The sequence below is a fragment of the Chiloscyllium plagiosum genome, unplaced genomic scaffold, assembly GCF_037043375.1.
Source record: "Chiloscyllium plagiosum isolate Xiang-an unplaced genomic scaffold, Cpla_swu_hap1 HiC_scaffold_1, whole genome shotgun sequence".
In the NCBI taxonomy this organism is placed as follows: Eukaryota; Metazoa; Chordata; class Chondrichthyes; order Orectolobiformes; family Hemiscylliidae; genus Chiloscyllium; species Chiloscyllium plagiosum.
This window is the reverse complement of record NW_028270139.1, coordinates 113,340,079-113,360,462: the sequence shown is the minus strand read 5'-3', so window position 1 is coordinate 113,360,462 and position 20,384 is coordinate 113,340,079. Positions and strand designations below refer to the sequence as shown.

General features: G+C 42.9%; 1 protein-coding gene across 13 annotated transcripts in view; it reads left to right on the top strand.

The window, feature by feature from the left end:
* celf4 (CUGBP, Elav-like family member 4) overlaps window positions 1-20,384 on the top strand; it is a 1,190,565-nt gene that overhangs the window by 1,080,766 nt on the left and 89,415 nt on the right. The window lies entirely within an intron of this gene.

The following is a 20,384-nucleotide window of genomic DNA, read 5'->3' as shown; positions in this document are numbered from 1 at the left end:
CCCCTACATTTACCCCTTACCCAACACTACGGGCAATTTAGCATGGCCAATTCACCTGACCTGCACATCTTTGGACTGTGGGAGGAAACCGGAGCACCCGGAGGAAACCCACGCAGACACGGGGAGAACGTGCAAACTCCACACAGTCAGTCGCCTGAGGCGGGAATTGAACCCGGATCTCTGGCGCTGCGAGGCAGCAGTGCTAACCACTGTGCCACCGTGCCGCCCACATAAATGGAAAGGTCAGATATCCCAGTTTGCTCATCCACAGTTGCCAAGTACTGACCATCTCCAGCAAGAGAGAATGATATAACCGTCTCCTCTTAGAAACCTAACAGCATTCTCCTTGCTGAATGATGGTACCAACATCTCAGAAACTGAGCCAACCAATCCATAGAAATACCTTGATGAACAGCCACAGATCGCTACCAACGTTTCAGTAGAAATTATGGATAGGCAACAAAACCATGTCTTGCCAACATGCTCACAATTCATGTCACTAGCAGAGGCTGCCCAGGAAACTACTGAGCAGAAATGCATTAGAGGGAAAAGGCAGCAACGCATAACAAAGATAAGATGACAATGAACACAATTAAATCTTTAAAGATGAATAGCCAGAATCAGAGTACACAGAGCATAATTCATGTTACTAAATGCAGAAGTATAATTTTTTACTCATTTTAATGTGGTTTAAAGGACCAATAGCCATTTTAAAAATAACACAAATCCTCACAAATTGGACTACAGTTTATCCAGAATTCACAGTGAAACATATCAATCTATTACTAAACTTTGTGTGGAATTTTAAACATGATAGACCAAGTCATAAGTGAGAAAGAAAGAAATAAATGAGGTGAACCATGAAGTAAACATTAAGTGACACTGAGTTTGGATTTGAGAAATCTTTGGATTGCCGGAAAGTAGGAAAGATGATAGAGGAAAGAAGGGTCACTGTTTGGAGTTAGAATAGAGCGGGATAGAAATGGATGTAATTACTCTACAGAAAAGTTTCATTTTGCTGCTCTCTAGTGGTGCTGTTGAAACAGTCTTGAGCAAAATAGAATACAACAGATGTTAGTGTGTCTAATGATACATCATATATTGGTGCAAAGACAAAGTATGTTCCAATATTTCCAAGATCAATCTCTTGGAAATCTATTCCTATTATTTATAACAAAATCAACATCATATAGTAACAAATACAGCAAAAGAATTTTTTAAGCTGCTAAATTTTGGTTACTGTTATTTTGTGCATTGATGTGAAAAAGGTAGTTTGCACTGGCGTCTGCTATTTGACTCCCATGCATGCTAACAACAAGCATATAGAGATCATTATATCTTCTCACCTTCTGCAGTTCAGTGTGAAATCAGGCTTAAAAATTGCTAAGATGATCCATAGATTGCTGCAGAATTTTCAGGCAGAATTTTCTGAACTGCATCCCTGCAGAAATGGCAGGACTGTTTGCGGATGGGGAACCCGGTTGATTAAGTAGTAGCCTTTCTTTCAGAGTCACAGTCTTAGCATTCCACTTGGTGATTCCTCAGCCACTCAGGGACAATGAGCTGGATGAAGCATTGAATCTGTCAAAGGGATGATTTCTCATTAAAGAGACTCTGGCAAATTTACAATAGCTGCACAGAAGATAGATACTTGGAACTGCAGCAACCATTGGAATGGAGAGAAGGTCTCAGAAGAGTGGTCCCACTCACTCTAATCATGAGGTCCTGCTGCGGAATCTGAATACTGCAGAGATGTGATATTTCCCAAAGGTGAGAGGAAATGCAACAGAGTGGGGTCACTCCAACTGAGATGATCCTGAACCAGAGGAGGATGGGAATGGTGACTGGCATAACTAATTTAGCTGTCAAGCCCTAACTGATTCATCAACAATCTCCTGCACTGCATCCCCAGAACAATGCACATTACAGCACCATACATTTCTCTCTCTCCAGGTATGTCCCCACATCCTCATCTGAATAGACTGGCACTTGCTCTATCAATATCCTTAATTCACAGTCCCCTCCAAATATGTTGCACAATTCATCACGAGCACATATAACTCTCTGCTTTTGTTTCCCTTTGCAGTAGACATAGCACACAAGTTGCTGAATGACAAAAACTGATTAATTTTCCAGTAAGAGACACCTTGTCAATGTATGCCCACCAGCACCAGTCAACACTGTCATAGAACATAGAGTCATAGAGATGTACAGCACGGAAACAGACACTTTGGTCCAACCCGTCCATGCTGACCAGATATCGCAGTCCAATCTAGTCCCACCTGCCAGCACCCGACCCATATCCCTCCAAACCCTTCCTATTCATATACCAATCCAGATGCCTTTTAAATGTTGCAATTGTACCAGCATCCACCACTTCCTCTGGCAGGTCATTCCCTTCGCATACCACCCTCTGCATGAAAACGTTGTCTCTCAGGTCTCTTTTATATCTTTCCCCTCTTACCCTACATCTATGCCCTATAGTTCTGGACTCCCCCACTCCAGGGGAAAGACTTTGTCTATTTATCCTATACATGCCCCTCATAATTTTGTAAACCTCTACAAGTTCACCCCTCAGCCTCCGATGCTCCAGGGAAAACAGCCCCAGCCTGTTCAGCCTCTCCCTATAGCTCAAATCCTCCAACCCTGGCATCATGCTGGTAAATCTTTTTTGAACCCTTTCAAGTTTCACAACATCTTTCCGATAGGAAGGAGACCAGAATTGCATGCAATATTCGAAAAGTGGCCTAACCAATGTCCTGTACAGCTGCAACATGACCTCCCAACTCCTGTACTCAATACTCTGACCAACAAAGGAAAGCCTTCTTCACAATACAGCACAGAACAGACCCTTCAGCCCTCAATGTTGCACCGACTTGTGAACTAATCTAAGTCCATCACCCTACACTATCCCATCATCATCCATATACTTATCCAAGGATTGTTTAAATGCCCCTAATGTGGCTGAGTTAACTACATTGATAGACAGGGCATTCAATGCCTTTACCACTCTCTGAGTGAAGAACCTGTCTCTAACATCTGTCTTAAATCTATCGCCCCTCAATTTGCAGCAATGCCCCCTCATACAAGCAAATGTCATCATCTTAGGAAAACGACTCTCATTGTGCACCCTATCTAATCCTCTGATCATCCTGTATGTCTCTATTAAATCCCCTCTTAGCCTTATTCTCTCCAGTGAGAACAGACCCAAGTCCCTCAGCCTTTCCTCATAAGACCTTCACTTCAGACCAGGCAACATCCTGGTAAATCTCCTCTGCACCTTTTCCAATGCTTCCACATCCTTCCTGTAATGGGGAAACCAGTACTGCATTAGAGTCCATGGGCGGCATGGTGGCACAGTGGTTAGCACTGCTGCCTCACAGCGCCGGAGACCCGGGTTCAATTCCCGCCTCAGGCGACTGACTGTGTGGAGTTTGCACATTCTCCCCGTGTCTGCGTGGGTCTCCTCCGGGTGCTCCGGTTTCCTCCCACAGTCCAAAGATGTGCAGGTCAGGTGAATTGGCCATGCTAAATTGCCTGTAATGTTAGGTAAAGGGGTAAATGTAGGGGAATGGGTGGGTTATGCTTTGGCGGGTGGGTGTGGACTTGTTGGGCCGAAGGGCCTGTTTCCACACTGAAATGTAATCTAATCTAATTAGAGTGGTGCTGGAAATGCACAGCCAAGAAGCAGGAAAATCGACGTTTCGGGCAAAAGCCCTTCATCAGGACACACAATACTCCGAGTAAGGCCACACTAGCATTTGCACCATGACATCACGGCTCCAGAACTCAATCCTTCTACCAATAAAACCTAACACACTGTGTGCCTTCTGAGCAGCACTATCAACCTGGGTGGCAACTTTCAGGGATTTATGTACATGGACACCAAGATCCCTCTACACATCCAACTACCAAGAATCTTTCCATTGACCCAGTATTCTGCCTTCCTGTTATTCTTCCCAAAGTAAATCACCTCACATATATCTGCATTGAACTCCATTTGCCACCTTTCAGCCCAGTTCTGCAGTTTATCCAAGTCCCCCTGCAACTGCAACATTCTTCCACACTGTCCACCACTCCACCAACTTTAGTATCATCTGCAAACTTACTAACCCATCCACTTATGCTTGCATCCAAGTCGTTTACAAAAATAACAAACAGCAATGGTCCTAAAACAGATCCTTGTGGCACACCACTAGTAACTGGACTTCAGGCTGAATATTTTCCATCAACCACCACTCGTTGCCTTTTACACAAAGTCAGTTTCTAACCCAAATGAATCCATGTTGACTATTTCCAATCAAATTGTTCCTTGCTAGATGATTATAAATCCTATCCCTTATAATCCTTTCCAAAACCTTTCCTACAACAAACATAAGGCTTACTGGTCTATAATTACCTGGGTCATCTGTACTCCCCTGCGTTTTTCTATACCTCCTAAGTCTTGCCTAATCGCATTATAATTGCCCTTCCCCATCTCTAACTCTTGCCCTATGGCATGTACCTATCCCTTTCTATTGCTAAACTAAACATAACTGAATTATGGTCACTTTCTCCAAAGTGTTCACCTACCACTAAGTCAAACACTTGGCTTGGTTCATTACCAAGTACCAGATCCAATATGGCCTCCCCTCTTGTCAGCCTTTCAATATACTCCTGCACACATTGGACAAAAACTGATCCATCCGATGTACTAGAGTTATAGCATTTCCAGTCAATGTTGGGGAAGTCAATGTCCCCCATAATGACCACCCTGTTCCTTTCACTCCTGCCCAGAATTAATTTACCAGTCCTCTTCTCCACATTCCTGGAACTTTGCAGAGGCCTATAAAAAACTCCCAGCAGTGTGACCTCTCTTCTCCTGTTTCTAAACTCAGCCCATACCACCTCAGTGGGCAAGTCCTTGTCAAACGTTCTTTCAGTCACTGTTACACCGTCCTTGACTAACAAAGCCACACCTCCCCCTCTTTTACCACCTTCCCTGATCTTAATGAAAGATCTAAACCATGGAACCTGCAACATCCATACCTGACCTTGCTCTATTCATGTCTCAGTCATGGTCACAACATCAAAGTCCCGGGTACCTGTCCATGCTGCAAATTCACCTACCTTATTCCGGATACTCCTGGTGTTGAAGTAGACACACTTCAAACCAGCTTGCTGTCTGCCAGCACGTTCCTGTGACCGTGAAATCCTGTCCCTATCCTCCCTACTCTCATCCTCCTGTGCACTGGAACTACAACACAGTTTCCCACACCCCTGTTGAGCTAGTTTAAACCCACCAAAATAGCACTATCAAATTTCCCACCCAGGATATTGGTACCCCTCTGGTTCAAGTGAAGACCATCCTGTTTGTAGAGGTCCCACCTTCCCCAGAATGAGCCCCAATTATCCATTTCCCTGAAACCCTCCCTCCTGCACCATCCCTGCAGCCATGTGTTCAGCTGATATCTCTCCCTGTTCTTCACCTCACTATCACATAGCACGGGTAACAATCCAGAGACAACAACTCTGTTTGTTTTCACTCTCAGCTTCCACCCTAGCTCCCTGAATCTTGTCTTACATCCCTATCCCTCTTTCTCCCTATGTTGTTGGTACCTATGTGAACCACGACTTGGGGTTGGTCACCCTCTCCCTTCAGGACCCCAAAGACACGATCCGAGACATCACAGACCCTGGCATCTAGGAGGCAACACACCAACCATGAGTCTCATTCGTTCCCAACAAACCTTCTATCTGACCCTCTCACTATTGAGTCTCCAACGACTAACACTCCTCCTTTCCTCCCTTCCCTTCTGTGTAACAGGGACAGACTCTGTGCCAGAGACCTGCACCCCAATGCCTGCCCCTGGTAAGTCATTCCCCCCCCCCAACAGTATCCAAAATGGTACACCTGTTTTGTCGGGGAACGACCACAGGGGATCCCAGCACTGACTGCTTTTTTACCCCTTGTGACCTGCCATGAAATCGTGGATCGTCTGAGACACTCAGACCTATCAAGAGCATCTGGGGACTCTGTGTTGGGAGTCATGCTTCCTTCCGTATAGATAATCTAGATCCAGAGACTCTAGATCATTGCGTTTGCCTTGTGGACAGAAATACAACCAAGGAGAAGGTAGCTGATGCTGGTGGTGGTTGCTTCTCATCTTGACTTCAGCAAAACTAGAAAACATTAAGCAGTGCAAGTATATTTTGAGTGAAGACATGTTTAAAACAGGCATTTCTAAATATGTTTGGTTGGAGCACTTCAGTGAAACTGATCAAAGCCTTCTCAGCTAATCATCGAAGAAGCATTCTCTGCTGTACATTTGCCTCAGTCACGTGAGTGAGTTGTTGGTAATTCAAGAAACAGATGCTCTGGCTGTGAAAACCAGAATTGAGAATGAAATAGCTCACAATAATGAGTTAGTGGTGATGTAATTACTTATTGGACAGCTGCTCGGGGGGTTTCCAACACCTTCAATCCCACCCAGGTGAAACCCAGAAGAGCACAGTATGATATTGGACTCCCTACCTGATGTCACATTTCAGGGGATTTAACTCTCTGCCCAAAGCCAAGCTCACCTCTTTTTGTCTGGGAAATGCTGCCTTATTAATCAGTCTCCATACTGTTTAACATTCTGTGGACCCTACCAGCTGTATGCCTCAGATAGGACAATATAGTCACCAGAGAAGACTGACTGAAAACTGAATGAACTGTGGATGTTGTAAATCAGAAACAAAACCAGAAATTGCTGGAAAAGCTCAGCAAGTCTGGCAGCATCTGTGGAGAGAAATGAAGAGTTAACATTTCAGGTGGTGACCCTTCCCCAGAAAATTGAGTTCTGCTTGATGTTAGCATATAACCATCAAGTTCTCAATTAGCAGGCAGGCTGTAGATTACTGCCTAGTGAGTCTGAGAAAATAATCTTGTTGGAAACATTTTGTACTCAACAACTGTAGGTCTCAGATCAATAGCATGGAATAATGGCAGGCCATTGACTCTGTCTGAAAATGATAAGGGGCAATTTTGTATAGAATAAATGATCAACAATGAGTAATGTGGTTTTTGAAATCAATTTGGGGATTCATTTGAGATTATACAGCAAAGTTCTAATTCCTTTTGCTCGCTAGGATTACATTGCAAGCTTTGCTTGTTCTTTGCTGGCTATAGCTTATGCCATTGGTTCTGATTCCGTACTAAAATGAAGCTAGTGTTAATGACAGATAAAGCATGGCTGAGTGACTAGTTGATAAGTGTAAGAGACTGCTGTGAGGACATCACTGCAGATTGACACCGCCATCTGATTCTCTACAGGATACAATGAGGGAAATCATCCTTGCAGTTAAAAGCAGGATTAGAACCTATGTCATCAATCCATTGCTCTCCTTAATGCAGCCAGAAAGTCTCCCTCTCCTCCTTTCTATAATGCACAGTACATTAACTGAGAACATTGTAGCAGAACCTTTAGTTATATCGCCTGCAATATTCTGCTTCAGACTTCTGCATGCTGCGGCTGTAATCAGCAGCCAGTTCCAACTGAATGCCATTCCCAGCTGTATTGTACTGTTGTGTATTTTCAATCATTATCTTCAACAATCTCTCACATTGAGGATGCTTCTTCCTTGTGGATGGCTGGTTTATCTGAGACATTGACTTTGGGGGTGCTTCACAGATGGTTTATGAGTCCTACCTTACCCTTACAGACTGTCCTACAGCGAGGACATTGGTTGTCAAGCAATGGAGGTAATGAGGGATTGTTGGCCTGAACAGTCATCTCCTCCCCATCCATCTATCTCGCTGTTCTCTCTCAGAGACTGCTCTTGTTCATTGGAAGATCTTGTCATCCATTGTCTATTTTCAATATCAAATGTATCAGATCAATATACAGTTCTGAGTAGATCTGTCAAGCCCTTTCACTTTTTGAACAACATTCATGAGCAATAAAAACAAGAAATAATTTGATATTAAAATTTTTGCCCAATGTTCAAATAACTTTGCATTGTGTGGGGAAAAAAATGGCATAGGGCTTCAGTGAATGCAGGGGTACTAAATTTTGGGCTATACTGTAAAATGGATGACTGCAAATTAAACTATTCTGTTACACTTCCCCAGTTTGGTGACTTCAGTCCAAAGGAAACCAGGCATGATATATGGATGAATAGCCGATTCAACATCAGCCATTTTACCTCACTGGCAATACATAAACTTAGCCCAATGTTCACTAATGCACCATTATAAAGCATTACAAGCCAAGTGTAAATTTCAGGTTTAATTTTGCTCCTGTGGCTAGTTCCAAAATAAATGTCATCGAAACTCATTCCTCATGATTTTGTGATACCAGACGCAGTATCAGGATTACAGACCACTTTCGATCAATCGTTTATTGCTCAGCAACACCCGTTCCAGCACAGAGAGACTGAAGTTAGAAAAATGCTAGAAAAGGGCTAACAGCTGCATAATAGTATGTTGGCTCATATATCTAAATAACTTGAATGTAAGAGGGGTTAGAGTCATACTTTAGCTATACAAAGCCCTGGTTAGACCATGCCTGGACTATTTTGAGCATTCTTAGCACCACACCTTGAGAAAAATATATTAGCCTTGGAGGGAGTGTAGTATAGATTGATTATGGATTCAAAAGATTAATAATTACAAGAGGTGATTGTACAAACAAAGCTTGTATTCCCTGGAATGTAAAAGATTAAAAGGTCGTTAGAGCAAAATTTTGAAGCTGTTAAGTGGAACAAATCAAGACACAAACTATTTCACCCAGTTGGGAAGGATTAGGGTGTGCAGTCTAAAAAAACCAGAGGCAGACTTTTCAGTAATTAAATGAGGAAACATTTTTGCATACAACGAGCACAAGAAAAAGGAATGGGGTCGACCATACAGTCTGCTCTGGCACTGAACATGATCATGGCTGCGTGTAGATTTCCACCCTCCTGTCTGATTCCCATATCTTTTAATTCCCCGAGAGGCCAGAATTCTGTCTATGTGTCAACTTCCACCCATCGCCAAATTGGTCAGACACCTCTCTCCCCTTTCTCGACCTCTCCATTTTCATCTCTGGCATTTACTGTAAACCCATAGACTCTCACAACTATCTGGCCTATACTTCCTCCCAGCCAGTATCCTGCAAGAACTCCATCCCATTCTCCAAATTCCTCCACCTCTGCCATATCTTCTTGGATGAGGAGACATTCCACTCCCAAGCATCCCAGATATCCGCCTATCTTAACAACATGCTTTGCCCCCACTTTTTGTGATCTAGACAGCCCTCCACAGTACGACCTCTATTTCCCACTCCACTGCTCCTACAATCCCCCCTTCCAAATGCAATAAAAATAGGGTCTGCCTTGTCCACATCTACCACTCCCGTTTCCACATTCAACACATCATCTTTAAACACTTTCGCCAACTCCAACTAGACCCCACCACTAAGAACATCTTCCCCTACCCATCCCTGTCTGCCTTCCACAAGCACTGTTCCCTTTGCCAATCCTTGGTTTGCACCACTCTTCCCATCAACCCTCCCCCCACCCCTGCCACCCCTGCAACCCCCACTCCCCCCCCCACCACCCGGATCCTCCAGGTACCTTCCCCCACAACCGGAAAAGATGCAAAACCTGCCAGCACACCGTCCACGGTCCTTCACCTCCATCCAGGGCCCCAAACAGTCCTTCCAGATGAGACAGAGGTTCACCTGCCTATCCTCCAACTTAGTTTACTGTATCCGTTGCTCCCGATGTGGTCTCCTCTAAATCAGGGAGACCAAATATAAACTAAGGGAACGTTGCACAGAACCCACAGGGCCTGACCTGACCTGCTAGCCACCACCCATTTTAATTCCCCTTCCCACTCCCTTTCCGACATAACCATCCTCGGCCTCCTCCATTGCCACAACAAATCAAACTGCACATTGGAGGAACATAACCTCATCATCTTCTTGGGCAGCCTACAGCCCAGAGGACTCAACATTGAGTTCTCCAATTTCAAATAACCTCTCTTTCCATGCTCCGACTCCCTTCCCAGTCCCTCCCCCTGCCCCTTCCATTTCTCTTATCGACCCTTCCTTCTAGCCACTAACTGGTTTCATTCCTCCCCTTGACCAAACCAGGACTTACCCTTAACCCCCTGCAGCTCCTGATGCTGTCTGGCTTGCTGTGTTCTTCCAGCCTCCTGCTTGGCTATCTTTCAGATAGTGAGCATGCTTTAGGGAGACAGGATGTGAGTTAATTACCACAAAATATGCAGTCTCTTGTCTGCTGTTGTGGCCACAGTATTTACGTGGCTGGTTCAATTAAAGTTCTGGTCAATGATAAGCCCCATAATGTTGAGGGATTCAGTTATGATAATGCCATCGAAATATCAAAGGAAGAAGTCAAATTCTCTCTTCTTGAAGATTGCTAGCCACTTATCAATCCAAACCTAAATCTTACCCAGTTCAGGGCACATACTGTTTGTTATTTGACAAGTTGCAAATGTGTCTGAATCATCTGTGAACATTCCATTTCAATCTTACGATGATAGGAAGGTCGTTGATCAAGCAGCTGCAGATATTTGAGCTTGGGAGCTGATGAAATCCTGCAGCAATCACTTGAAGCCAAAACAATTGATGTCATTTATTACACATCGTCAAATGCCTTGGTAAAGGTAGTGATGAGCTCCCATATTGAACTGCTTCAACACTTTGGGTTCTTACACCCATAGTGCTGTTATGCCATAATTTTGGCCCATCAACAGTGAAGGAGCCGTGATATAGTTCCCAGTCAGGATTCTGTGAGAATTGGAGGGCAACTTGCAGTTGGTATACAACAGCATCTACTGCCATAGAATCATAGGGTCCTACAGCATGGAGACAGGCCCTTTGGCCCAACTGGTCCATGCCACGCTAACCCCATTTCCCTGCACTTGGCCTATATCCTTCTAATCCTTTCTTGTCCATGTATTTGTCCAAATGTCTGTTAAATGTTAACATACCTACCTCAATCACTTCCACTGGCAGATCATTCCTTATGTGTACCACACTCTGTGTAAAAACATTGCCCCTCAGGTTCTCTTTTATTCTTTCCCGTGTAACCTTAAACTGATGCCCTTGAGTCCTCGATTCCCCAACCCTGGGAAAAAGACTGCATGCATTCACCCTGTCCATGCCTCTCATGATCTTATACACCACTGTAAGGTCCCTCCTCAATCTCCTACTCTCTAAAGAAAAAAGTCCTAGCTGTCCGACCTCTCCCTATAACTCAGACCATTGAGTCCAGGCAACATCCTTGCAAATTCCTTCTGCACTCTTTCCAGTTTAATAACATTCTTCCTATAACAAGGTTACCAAAACTGAACACAATAGTCCAAGTGCAGCCCATGTATAACTGCAACATAACTTCCCAACTTCTATATTCAGTGCCCTGCCTGATTGAGGCCAGTGTGCCAAAAGCCTTCTTCACTGTCCTGTCTACATGTGACTCCACTTTCAGAGAGATGTGATCCGAACGCCAAGATCCCTCTGTTCCAATAAACTCCTTAAGGCCCTAATATTCATCATGAACTTCCTACCTTGATTTGACTTTCCAAAATGTGAGACCTCACACATATCTATATTAAACACTATTTGTCATTTCTCGTCCCACTTCTCCAGCTGATCAAGGTCCTGCTGCAATTTCTGTCAATCTTCCTCACTGTCCACGATACCGCCAATTTTAGTGTCATCAGCAAACTTACTTATCATGCCTTGTACATTCTCATCCAAAACATTAATATAGATAGCAAACAGTAATGGACCCAGCACAGAGACCTGTGGCACTCCACTATTCATAGGCCTCCAGTCTGACAAGCATCCTTCCACTGTTACCCTCTGCTTCCAACCATCAAGCCAATTTTGTATCCAATATGCCAGCTAGCCCTGGATTCCATGTGATCTAACCTTCCAGAGCAGCCTACCATGTGAAACCTTATCAAAGGCCTTGCTGACATCCATATATACTATATAACTGCCCTTGTTAACCTTCCTGGTCACTTCATCAAAGAACTCCAACAAATTTGTGAGGCATGATCTCCCACTTACAAAGCCATGCTAACTACTCCTAATCAAGCCCTGTCTTTACAAATGCATGTACATCTTATTGCTCAGAATCTTCTCTAGTAACTTACCTACCACAGATGTTAGGCTTACTGGTCTATAGGTCCCAGGCTTTCCTTTGCAACCCTGCTTGAATAATGACAGAACATTTGCTACCCTCCAGTTTTCTGGGACCTCACCCATGGCTAACAAAGATGCAAAAACATCAGCCAGGGCCCCCACAAATTGTTCTCTAGCCTCTGGCAGTGTTCTTGGATATCTCTGGTCAGGACGGGAGATTTATCCACCTTCATACATCCTAATACGTCCAACACCTCCTTCACTGTGATATGGACTGTGCCTAGTAGCCCTTGTCCTTCAAAAAGTGGGTGAGATTGTCGGTTTGGAAATATCATCCAGATTCCCATCGATATAAATTTTACTATAATTCCTTGATAGCACATTCAGTTGAATTCAAGGGCAGTCATTTTCACCTCACCGGAACCACTGATCATCAAAACCAGTCATCTCACCTTCCTGTACAGTCAGTTGAACGGCCTTTTACTTAAGACCAAAATGATTGATGCTGAATAACTGCATCTTCCTCTGAGCCAGTCAACCCCAACTCCTGTAATACAACTGTCTCTGACATTTGTTTTCCTGTCTTTATGATTTTCTCCTGTCTTCCTTGCGGCAAGGTGCAGCAGATTAAACCCTAGAGCATACAGGTCTACTCAAGAAACTATCCTGCATTCCAGGGAAATTGATCAAAGTTAATTTCCATTCACGCTGTGGGGTTAATTTTAATGCTGTTATCTTGTATAAATGAGTGAGTGACTTACATTTTTGCTATTAACTTCAAAGGAAATAAACATTGGGAGAAATGTAACTTGGGCTGCTGATAGTCATTACACTAAGTTAACATGAATGTGTATGTATGAGTTGTCAGTGTATATAGAAAACTCATCAACGTATACTTAAGAAATGTGAATTGTGCTACTGATTTCATCCATTTGAAGTGGCAGAGAACAAGAGGCAATACTTAGCATAGCTTGACACTCAGGAATGAATGAGTGCCTTCCTACAATGTTACATACATAGCACATTAAAAGGCTCAACATGCAGCACAGACAGCACTTCAAAACTGGTTACTTCAGTCAGTCACAAAGTGTGGCAAATGATCTCTCCAAGTGGAGCTGGTGTTTATCAGAATGTGGTGCTTCAATGCTGAAAATACATGAAAGAGCTCAGACCACTGGCACATAAAGAGACAATCTGTTTTTAATCTTTCTTCTCTCTTTTGGATTCTTTTCTAATCAATCTGTTCAGAGATGTCAGGAAAAATAATGTGCAGACAATAGTGCCAAATAATTAAGAAAACGAAACAGTTATTGAATCAAATATAAACAAAAGCTATTCAAGTCTTCTAATCAACTTTGGCACTTTTTCTGCTTCAATATTCTTTCATTAAATACAAGTTGCACAAACTTCTAAATGTAATGAAGAGAAGAAATCATTACAGGAATACAAATGGTAATAGCTCGCTTCTAACTAACATGCACCATTTCTGATTTGGATGCACTTGAGAGAGGAGCTCGGAGATTAGTGCACGGGAAATATTCAATACCCCAGAAGCCGCCACTTTCAAATCACTTTTGAAAAGCTTACTATTCTATAGGTGCTCAGACAGGTTATTCCACTTCACTAATATTTCCCACTTGGCATTCTAAAAGAATCAATATGCAGGAGGAGTTTGTTTTGCTCTGTTTGGTGGATCAGGATGAGAAGGGTAGAAGTGAAAATTAGATAAAGCAAGAAATAGTGGCAAAACGTTGCCAAGCCTAGACTTTTAAAATACTTTTCTTTAAAAAACACAGCAATCTGTGTTTTTACTTTGTCTCAGTGTATTTTGTGGTGTTTAACAATGAGTACTAATCATAGAATCCCCACAGTGTAGACGCAGGCCACTCAATCCATTGACCTTCCAAAGAGCATCCTATCCCATCCTTGCATTCCCTGTGGCTAATGCACCTGGCCTGCACCCTATGAGCAATTTAAGCATGGCTATTCCACATAACCTGCACACCTTTAGACTGTGAAAGGAAATTACAGCACCCAGAGGAAACCCACACAGACTCAAGGAAAATGTGCAAACTCCACACAGACAATCATCCAAGGGTGGATTCAAACCAGGTCATTAGTGCTGTGGGGCAGTAATGCTAACCACTGAGCTACCGTGCTGCCCTTTGTGTTTTCCATTTAATAAAGCATACCTCAGTCCTCAGCTCAAAGCCCCTTACAAACCCAGCCCATGTCTTGGCAAAATACAGCAACCAAGGTTCTCCAGCCTTTATGGTTATGGATCTTTGTTTGTCCCATTGTCATTTAATTGCAGGTTTGTGCTGTGGGCCCAAACCCATTTAGAACCGGGCTAATACTGCCAAAACTCATCTGAATCCAATAGGCAGAACAGATTTTTATCACGTCAATCCAACTCCAATTCAAGCCTAATTCACTGAAGTGAAAAGACAATGTGCTAACCCTGTGTACATACATCCAGTCTTTCTGACACTTAGATGCAAAGAGATCTCCTGAATTATGTCACACCAGTTTACCTGTTCCTCTTAAGTAAACGCAAGGTTAGGTATTCATTCTTAAGGATTCATCAAAATAAAACACCCTATACCTGACAGCAAAATATGAGACAACCATGAACAGTAACTCCAATTTCTCCCAATGGTTTTTCACCATTACTTTCCATTAAAGGAGAGATTTTCTACTTCAGTGGTTCCAACATATGCGCATATCAGCAAACTGTGTACTCCCAGCCTGAGCTTAATTGTGCACTAGGGGCAGTCAAGCAGAAAATCTACCTTTAAATTCCTTATTTATTTTTCTAAAGCTGTATGAAGATAACACAAAAAAACACAATTATCCTTTCGGGTGAAACTTACCAGACTCTGAATTGCCTGGCCTATCATGAGATGAGTGATAGATGTGACTGAATTACCTCCTTTTTCATGAAAAGTCTCAAATTGTTTTGTGTTCTTCTCCAATATCTGTTTTACAGTCTCGATAGGCTGAATGGCCTCCTCTTATTCCAATGTAACAATCTCTAGGCATTCTGTGTGGCTTCTTCCAGTTCCTGCATTACAGACTTCAGGAGGCTGATGGACTGATCCTGTTGCTCAGTAACAGGATACTGGTGTTGCTTGGCCTACCCTGGGTCCATAGGCTCACCACTCTCTGGGTGAAGGAATTTCTCCTCGTCTCAGTCTTTATTAGCCTATACAAGCCCCTTAAATGATGACCCCTGGTTCTGGATTTCCCAGTCATAGGAACAAGAACCAGGATCAGGAGTAGGCAAGTCAGCCTCCTTGGAGTCTGCTCCAACATGCAGTGTGATCATGGCTGCTGGGAGTCCAGGAGGAGGTGCAGACAATGAATCCTCCAATGGTTCCTCACAGATGCGGGGAGGTCGCAGAATTTTGTGGGGGAATGGGCTGGCCCATCGAAGGATGAGTCTATTTTTAGATTAGATTAGAGATTTTTTAGCGATTACTTACAGTGTGGAAACAGGCCCTTCGGCCCAACAAGTCCATACCGACCCGCCGAAGCGCAACCCACCCATACCCCTACATTTACCCCTTACCTAACACTACGGGCAATTTAGCATGGCCAATTCACCTAACCTGCACATCTTTGGACTGTGGGAGGAAACCAGAGCACCTGGAGGAAACCCACGCAGACACGGGGAGAATGTGCAAACTCCACACAGTCAGTCGCCTGAGGCGGGAATTGAACCCGGGTCTCTGGCACTGTGAGGCAGCAGTGCTAACCACTGTGCCACCGTGCCGCCCACAAAAGACATTTTGTAAGACATAAGAATCTAACGGCATTGAGCCATTGGTTAGTAATGCTGTTTGACACCTAGTTAATGTCGCAGTTGCAATGGAATGATAAGTGTTACTTACTTGAGTGTAGAGACGTGGATATTCCTGCCTGCCTGCTGGAATGATCCCTGTTTTCACTCGCTAGGGAAAGAGTCCTTTCCAGGATGGTGGGGGCATGGTGTTTGAGGACACAGATATTCAGCAGCTCCAACCAATGTTCCCTCTAAACTATGTGACTGCTGTGATGTTCAGCATGCAGTAAAGGGCATGCTATTGCAGCATTGACCTCCAGTTCTGGAACTCGCTACCACACATGGACCTTAGGGATCTGTACAGACAAAAAAAACAAGGAAACAGTGCACCCACCCACTCTGTCCTGTTATTGGATGACTTCTTTTGGAATGACACAAAGCAGCTGAATGAGTAACATGCAAGTGGGTGGCATAGCTGTTAGTGCTGGTGCAGCTTGGGGAAAGGGGTCAAGGCATTCCAAGTCAAAATAATTTTCAGGATTTTAGCATTTGAAAGATCAGAAACTACTAGTCATTAAAACTCATGCTTTGCAGTTAACTCAGCTCCACGTTAGAGTGAATACTTGATGAATTATTAGATTAGATTTAGATTAGATTCCCTACAGTGTAGAAACAGGCCCTTCAGCCCAACAAGTCCACACCGACCCTCCGAAGAGTAACCCACCCAGACCCATTTCCCTCTGACTAATGCACCTAACACTATGTGCAATATTTGTTATTCCAGTTCAACTTCACTGCTGTTTTTATCGTTTCGATATGTTACATTTCTGGGTCTAGTCTTTCGCTGAGATTTTTCAGTGAAATGGACAAAACAGCACATTTCCTGAGAAGGAGCCTTGCCCAGCTTAGTCCACAGTCTGCCACCATATAACAACAACTGACACACACTGGTCATGATTCAGATATCCCACCATTGATGGGTACTTGTAATATTTACTCCAAGAAAGGTGATTTTATTGAATTCCTCAAGTGCTGAGGGTGAGCCTTTGAAAATCATGTGAGTGCATCAATGATTTCCAAAGCTTTTGTGAGCGCAGCTCCTGGCCAGTTCAGAAGTGGGGGGGGGCAAAGAATTTATAAAGTGTACCTTATGATGATGTATACAAAGCAGCTATAAGTGTTTAAGTGCTCCCAATAAGCCCAAACTGTTGAGAGCATCTTAGTTTTTCCCATGAAAGCCATATCATCTCCAGTTTGGGTGATGGTATTTTCTTCACAATTTGTGGAGACTGACCCTGACTAATCAGCACTTTTTGATGAAAAATAACCAAAACTTTGAGGAAATCATGTTTCACTACTCTGTTATCCCCAGCCAATTTCTCTCAGTTTCTAAGGGACAACTAATTCAGCCTCTTTAAATGCTAAGTGTAAGCTGCACGTAATGAAGAATATTGCTCAGATCACACATTTTTAGACCATAATGAATGGGGTCATTAAGCTGGCTCTATGAAGTTCACTCAACAAAGTCATTAGTCCACCAGAGTGGGACAGTACGAAAATGAGATATCCTTCCCCATGGGGCCGTATAAAATATTTATTTTTCAGGTGCTTTTTCTGGTGAAACGATGTGATTTTCATTATAGGTGCATTGGATTTTAACCTTTTGGGGACTGCAACGTACCATTTTAGTTTTCTTTCAAATGGACAAAAGCTTTTTTTTCCTCATTTCAGATATGCCTCAAGTGCACTTACAATTTTCACTGTAACTGTTTCACACTGAATGTTACATTTCCACACAATGTCACTGCTTCAGGCAACTACCAGATGGTCTGGGGTCTTAGTCCCAGGGCTGCCGTTTACTCAGGTTTGCCTGGCAATGCTGAAATCCTGTTACTTGGTTCTTGACCAAACTATTAGATTGAGAAGCAGTGTACAGCAAGCTGCTCCATCTTTGGGATGAAGTGGAGGGGAAATCGAGAGAGGAGGAGGGGAAGAACGGAAGCAAATTTGTATTGTTCTTTCATGCTTTTTACAGCCATTGTAATTATTTCCTAGCGTGGTAACATAGCAGAGGCTGTGTATTAATTCTACTTCACCCATCATTGCTGTGGATACCTCAACATTGGAACCTTAAAATATGTCTCTTTTCAAACGTTCCTGCATTTTTTGCTTTGTTCAGAAATAAGTTCTTTGATAGTCTTTTCATTGCTGGGTGTCATGTTATTGCTCCAACATTGAGGAAAAGAATTATATTTGATGGAGCATGGAGGGCTGTTCAAAGTTGCAACCATGCCCTCATTTCACCTGACTTAGCCCATCTGCATGCCCATAAGGAGCAAAACGTACTTCAGCTGCAACTGACAATGTGAAAACTGTGCCAGTGACAGGTGGATGGGCCATTTTATAGGTCAGCTGTGATTATATCTTCGTGCCAGCCACTATTGGAGCATAAATCCCAGGTGCACAGATCCAAAAAAACAGTTGTTTAATTTTTCTCCTGTTAACAAAAAAAAGATATGTTCGTCCACTAGCTCCATCGTTAACTGTGAGTGTAAATGACAGGCAGATGGTGACAGAGTTTGTCAGGTAACCTGAGGGGAGTTAAGGTAATTTCTTAAGCTGTGACTTGAAAGGCTGAGAAGTTATAAGTAATCAGATGGCTACGGTTGTGTTGCATTTCCTTCATTGACTCAGCTCACTTTTTAGGCTTGTGCCCATTCTGGGTTTTCTTATTTATTTTGAAATATCTCAGTCATGTTTGAGTTCATCATTTGTATTACTGCTACACTTTTTAGGGTTGTCACCATGTATGAAATGAAGCTTGTAAAGATTAAATGAGTTATCTCATTGTGTGATTCTAATTGGTAACTACATTCTATCTTGTAAGTTTACCATTCCCTACCATTAGAAAGGGAGCTGCTATTCCCCCTCTGTAACCAACAACCAAGAGGAAAGTCATACCAAGTCTGTAACTTACCCTTTATGGGAAACTTTGCCTCCAATTTGGTTACCTCTTTCTTCCCTCTAGGACCCAGGTGAAGCTAAAGAAAGAGCTGTGAGGGGAATGTCGAGGTTACTTCTGTTACTTCTCTGCAGGAGTAGATAAACTTGTTTATTCCCTCCTGTGAGATGGGAGGAACTGCCCTAATCTCAATTAATATGATTGAGCACTCAATTCTCTTTCTGCCTCAGCATTGTTCATTGAAGGTGCAGACCACTTGTTCCCAGAATGCATTCATAATAGGTTAATTTTGGACACAGAGCTACTGTGATCACCAGTGGAGACCTGCACAGTAACAGCAGTCACTCAGGGTGTTCCTCACAGGTGTTTTTGCTAGAATTCTGTTCAGAACAAAGGTAAATGGAAGTGATATAAATATTTGAGGACAAAGGGGAAAGGAAGGGCTTTTTGTTAACTCCCCAAGGCCACAGGCTTTTGAAGGAAATGATGCCCATCTGTATGCTCAGCAGGATTTGACTGAAAGTATTGCTTACACATCTATAAATCAAAAGTATTATGTATACACAGAAGTGTTTCAGCTCATAAAGAATTCGTTAATTATTCTATGCTCAAATTAGCATAATGACTTGGTTTTAGAGAAAGGAAAATGCTAAGCATGAGGATTTTTTTAAGTGATGATCATCCAGTGAACAATGTTGGAATACATTGCATATTAGCTCATGATTCACATCCTTCATTCTTGAACATCACTTTTTAAAATTATTTTAATTATGTTATGTTATAATTTGCTTAATTAGCAAACGTTTTGCCATGCTATTTTCTAGTTTTGTTTCACTTCCGTCACGTAAATGGATTGTTACTTAAGTTTTGATTTGTTTAATTTTGAACATAACCACAAAGCAGAGAAGGTATTTTCTGTTGTTCAATTGAAAGTCGCCTTTGTAAATAAAATCCAAGATTGCTCCTGTTAAGTATAGAAGGATTTTCATAGTACTTTGCATTAATGTACAGTGTCCAGAAAAACGGGCATAGAGTAGTGACATCTCAGTAATATTAAAGAAACACACTACCATATTCCCAGTCATTGCTGCAATTTACAAATGCAAATTGGTGTGCTTTTGTTGTTGGAGCTTGAGAACAATACTCAGAATTTTATCCATAAAGACTGATATGATGTGGCTCTGTGATTGTCCACACAATGAGCTCTTCCCTTTAATTGTGCCACTGTGGGCTGTTCCAAGTGTAGAGCTGAAAATGTGTTGCTGGAAAAGCGCAGCAGGTCAGGCGGCATCCAAGGGACAGGAAAATCGACGTTTCGGGCATAAGCCCTTCTTCAGCGTCTTTTTAAACTTGACCTCCCTCCACCTATCGCATTTCCAAAGCCCCTCCCCCAAGTCCCTCCTCCCTACCTTTTATCTTAGCATGCTGGACACACTTTCCTCATTCCTGAAGAAGGGCTTATGCCCGAAGCGTCTTTTTAAAACGAATCCTCTGTTCCAAGTGTAGGCCATACACT